We start from the raw sequence: 5,363 nt of genomic DNA on the forward strand, positions 1-5,363 counted from the left end.
AGTAATGTAGTAATTGTTTCGAACAACCTCAAAGTGATGCTGACAGTCATGTAGTAAGAGTTGCTACGAACCTCAAAATAATGCGACAGTGATGTCAGAAGAATTGCTAAAGATCTCAAAATGATGCGACAGTGATTTAGTAAGAATTGCTAATGAACTCAAAATGATGCGACAGTAATGTAATAAAAGTTGCTACGAACCTAAAAATATTGCGACAGTGATGTCGGAAGAATTGCTAATGAACTCAAGATGATGCTAACAGTAATGTAGTGATAGTTGCTAAGAAACTCAGTGATGCTTACAGTAATGTAGTAAGAGTTTCGAACAACCTCAAAGTGATGCTGACAGTCATTAAGTAAGAGTTGCTACGAACCTCAATTTAATGCTACAGTGATGTCGTAAGAATTGCTGATAAACTCAAAATGATGCGAACAGTAATGTAGAGATAGTTGCTAATAAACTCAAAGTGATGCTGACAGTAATGTAGTAAGAGTTGCTACGAACCTTTTAATAATGCAACAGTAATGTAGTAAAAGTTGCTACGAACCTCAAAATATTGCTACAGTGATGTCGGAAGAATTACTAATGAACGCAAAATGATGCTAACAGTAATGTAGTGATAGTTGCTAATTAACTCAGTGATGCTTACAGTAATGTAGTAAGAGTTTCGAACAACCTCAAAGTGATGCTGACAGTCATGTAGTAAGAGTTGCTACGAACATCAAAATGATGCTAATAGTAATGTAGTGATAGTTGCTAATAAAGTTAAAGTGATGCTGACAGTAATGTAGTAAGAGTTGCTACGAACCTTAAAATAATGCAACAGTAAAGTAGTAAGAGTTGCTTTGAACCTCAAAATAATGCGACAGTGATGTCAGAAGAATTGCTAAAGATCTCAAAATAATGCGACAGTGATGTCAGAAGAATTGGTAATGATCTCAAACTGATGGGACAGTGATGTCGTAAGAATTGCTAATGAACTCAACATGATGCTAACAGTAATGTAGTGATAGTTGCTAATCAACTCAGTGATGCTTACAGTAATGTAGTAAGAGTTTCGAACAACCTCAAAGTGATGCTGACAGTCATGTAGTAAGAGTTGCGAATGAACTCAATTTAATGCTACAGTGATGTCGTGAGAATTGCTAAAGATCTCAAAATAATGCGACAGTGATGTCAGAAGAATTGGTAATGATCTCAAACTGATGGGACAGTGATGTCGTAAGAATTGCTAATAAACTCAAAATGATGCTGACAGTAATGTATGTGTAGGTTCTCATTCATCCAGGTCATCGTAGATCGAAGCGAAGTAAAATCTGGTCAACTGGACGTAAGTTTATCTTGAAGACGTTTCACCTCTCATCCGAGAGGCTTCTTCAGTTCTAGTGAAGAGTGTGGAAACTCCAGCTTATAAACCTATGTGGGAGTGGTCAGTGCTATTGTGGTGGAAACGACCCTCCCGAGACTCACCTGGCCTCCCCAAACGACAGTCGTTGTGAGGTGTCAGGGAGTTTCAGGGGTGGTCGTTAGGGAGTTTCACCGACCACTCAGATGCTAATGGGCTGTGCTGGCATCAGCCGTTCCACATGGGTCTTTCAGCTGAGCTCTTTGGGGAAGTTTTGAAAGGACTTGGTTGTAAATAGGTGAAAGGAAATGTCGCAGTCCACCTCCTCTGTTCAAAGATGGTTTCTCTATCCTGATGTGGATGGCTTCTTTAACTCCTCTTTCAAACCATCTGTCCTCTCTGTCGGGGATTTGGACATGGTCGTCCTGGAAGGAGTGGCTTTCCTCCTTGAGGTGGAGGAAAACCGCTGAGTCCTGTCCTCCAGAGTTGGCTCTTCTATGTTGGGCCATGCGCTTGTTGAGGGGCTGTTTGGTTTCCCCTATGTAGAGATCCGTGCAGGCCTCACTGCATCTGACAGCGTATAACAGATTGCTTTTCTGGCTGTGAGGGGTGGGTTTCTCCTTGTTCTGATCCAGAAACTCAACAGCTTCTATCATTGATTTGACAGGAAATGTTGATGACACACTGGGATTTTTGTTCTCCTGCTGTCACTGTCGAGTGCAGCTCAACATGAGAGGCAGCAGGATCATTCATGTGTTCGTGTTTCCAGCAGACAAGGAGGGAACCTGGGAGGACTTCAGTGACTTTGATCACTGGTTCTCACTTCATCTTCTCAGTATAAAGTTCAAAGCGAGCTGGCCAGGAGTTGAACCTAGAATCTTCTGATCCGTAGTCAGACGCGTTATCCATTGCGCCACCAGCCCTGTGAAGAAGCTGCTATGTTCATGTGTCCTTGCTGTTACAGAAAAGCCCAACAAGGTGGTGGCATTTTCAGGGGACACAATGGTGCAGTGGTCAGCACTGTGGCCTCCCAGCAAGAAGGTTCAGCTCTCCTCCTATTTGGTTGCTAGGAACCTGAATCAGGCCTCAGTGGAGCGGTGCTGCTGAGGCTGAGTGAGGCTGAGTGAGGGACTGAGCAGGAGCCAGCAGGTCCAAGCAGGTTCAGGCAAACTCCCCTCGGTCCACCAACATCAAAGCAGAGGAACTGAGTTCATCTAACAAAATGATTCATATCATCTCCTCTTGGAATGTTCTGGAACTACAAGTACACTTAAAATGGCCGACTTATGACCATAGAAGGAACTTTGAAGTAGATTTGATTTATTTAAGTCAGTCACAGTCATTTTTTTCAAGAACTTAGTTCAGGTAACTTGATTGTTTTACTAAGATGAGCTTTAATGTTAAAACATTGAAACAAGACCTTCATGTATTTATGATGACATCACCAATAGGAGCCTTCCCAGTCTGTCAGGGGGTAGAGTTCAGTCACCACCAATGACATCAGAGTCAGAGTTTAGACATCAAAGACAGACATTAAAGCCTCTCTTATTAAAAAAAATTAAAGTGTTATATCTTTGAAAATATACTGCAATACATGAAATACTATATTTCCATGGATGGTAACCTCGTTCTTATATTCTTTAATATACTGCAATAGTAATGGACCCTCTATGACACTGTAGTGATGAATCTATCAAGGAGTACAAATGATTAGAATCAGAATTTTGAAGTCAAGTTTGAGATCAGTTTGATCCTCTCTCTCTCTCCCTCCCTCTATCTCTCTCTCCCTCCCTCCCTCTCTCTCCCTCCCTCCCACCCTCTCTCTCTCTCTCTCCCTCCCTCCCACCCTCTCTCTCTCTCCCTCCCTCTATCTCTCTCTCCCTCTCTCTCCCTCCCTCTATCTCTCTCTCTCTCTCTCTCTCTCCCTCTCTCTCTCTCTCCCTCTCTCTCCCCCCCCTCTCTGTCCCCCCCCCCTCTCTCTCTCAGGAGCTTTTAAATGAATATTTTAATAAAACAGAACAGGAGACTGAAGAGTGATCACTAAAACCCACAGGCTGAATGGGACATCTCTTAAAAAATTGAACCACTGAGTAAAACCATAGAAGCGCTCCTGTCTAGTCGGTGCTAACAAGTTAGCTGTTGCGTGAGTCCAGCTGTGCTGTCTAGGAATCCTGGTCAAAAGCCTCCACACATCAAACAGCTGGTGTGTTGGTGGATCTGTGGATCCTGCTGGAAGAAGCAGGGTGGAGCTCTGAATGGTTCCTGTCTCAAAGAGCTTCTCTGTGCAGCTCCCATCAGCTCCTAAAAACAGGAAACCAGCAGATTCACTGTTGAACGGTGGCATTAAAATGTCTCAAAAGCTGTCCTGTCCACCATTTGTTGGTGCAAAGACATTTAAAAACACCAGTTGAACATTTTCCAAAGTTGCTCTCACCTTCTTTCAAACACCTGGAATGATTTCCTCCAAATCAAAAGAAACTGGTGAAAAAAACAACAACAAAAACTCCTGGAGAATCAAACTCCACCCTCTGCTCCAACTGGACTTGGGACTTCAAATGACCCCCATTAAAAGCCTGCCTGCATCCCCATTCACTGACTGTTGTGCTGTGGGTCTCCTGGACAAACATGGCAGGATCCTCTTGATCTCCAGGAGAATAAAAGAGGGAACCCTAGAAAACAAGTCAGCGTGAAAGAGGAGCAGATTTTAAAACTCCTCATCATTTCCACCTCCAGGAGTGAAGCCTCCCAGGACCCAAGAGGCTCCAGCTGGCAGAGCTCTCACTGGTTTCTCCACCACCTCGCTAACCTGAGCTGGAGCATCTGAGAACCAAACAGTGACCCCCTTCACTCCAGAGCCCACTCCACAAACTCTGAGCCCCCACTTTACCCACAGCCAGCAGGCCTCCTCAACACTGCATGACACACGACGACTAAATTTAACACTGAAGCGTCTCATCAAGAGATCTGTCACATGAGTCTGCTGTGGAGGGTCAGTCTGTCCGTCCACATTCAGATCATTAACGCAGCAACTCCTAAGCACCAGTAGAGCCTGTTCATCGTCCCTGGGTGGGCTCGAACCACCAGCCTCTCGGTTAACAGCCGAGCGCGCTGACCAATTGCGCCACAGAGACTCTGAGTCTCCTGCTTTTCATGAAGAGTTTTCAGGCTAAATTCAGTGTGTGAGGTCCACACTGCACATTTGAGGGACCATGAAGGACAGAGGAGAGTCTGACTGTCATGGTGAAAGCCTTCAGCACTAGAACTGAAACAGCCCCACCATCTTAACCCCCCCAGACCAAACAGGCTTCATCAGAAACAGACCCCCCTCCTAGAACATCCAGAGATCATCAGTCTGATTAATAGAACATGACAAACAATCAAGAACATGTTATTGTTTGATCAGAAGCTGAAACAATGTTTCTATGTTTGTCTGTTCTGGTCTGAATGAAAGAGGAGGTTTTCTTGGTCATGTGACGTGGATGAGAGTTCAACTAGAACTTCCTGATTCAACAGGGTTTGAGTTTGTTGGGATTTTGTCAAAGCCACCAACCAAACCTCTGAGTGGTGCAGATGTCTGCTGCCTCCTCAGAGCAGACTGGAGCTCAGCCTCACTCACCTGTGGGAGCCCCAGCAGAGCCACCGTGTGATGGAGTTTCAGTTTAGGATCCAAGGTCCTGGATTGAATTGGTGTTTTGTGTTTTTAGGCCTCCTGGCACCATCAATGGTAGAGCAGAGTGGTGCAGAGGAAGCGTGCTGGGCCCAGAACCCAGAGGTCGATGGATCAAAACCATCCTCTGCTAAAAGAACAAAATAAAATGAACCTGTGTTTTTAGAAATGTGTGTCTGTTAAAAAGAGGTTCATAAGGATTTTGTCTTCCTCCACAATCACCAACCATTGTGAGAGTTAACAACAGTCCACTTTCTGACTGAAGCAAAAGTAGACTTCAAAAGGTTTTTCTGATTCAACATAGCAGCTAAATTTCCATTTCCATTTCCTGAACAGGACAGGTTAAAAAAA

At 44.2% G+C, this 5,363-nt stretch overlaps 2 non-coding genes across 2 annotated transcripts; both read right to left on the minus strand.

Moving 5' to 3' along the window:
* Positions 1–2,195: 2,195 nt before the first annotated feature.
* trnar-acg (transfer RNA arginine (anticodon ACG)) lies at positions 2,196–2,268 on the minus strand. Its single transcript has one exon. It is a non-coding gene; the product is annotated as a tRNA-Arg (tRNA).
* A 2,134-nt stretch (positions 2,269–4,402) lies between these two features.
* trnan-guu (transfer RNA asparagine (anticodon GUU)) lies at positions 4,403–4,476 on the minus strand. The gene has a single exon. It is a non-coding gene; the product is annotated as a tRNA-Asn (tRNA).
* Positions 4,477–5,363: the final 887 nt, after the last annotated feature.

This window comes from Aulostomus chinensis, chromosome 1 (genome assembly GCF_037954235.1).
Source record: "Aulostomus chinensis isolate RoL2024-O1b breed Wild chromosome 1, RoL_Achi_v1.0, whole genome shotgun sequence".
In the NCBI taxonomy this organism is placed as follows: Eukaryota; Metazoa; Chordata; class Actinopteri; order Syngnathiformes; family Aulostomidae; genus Aulostomus; species Aulostomus chinensis.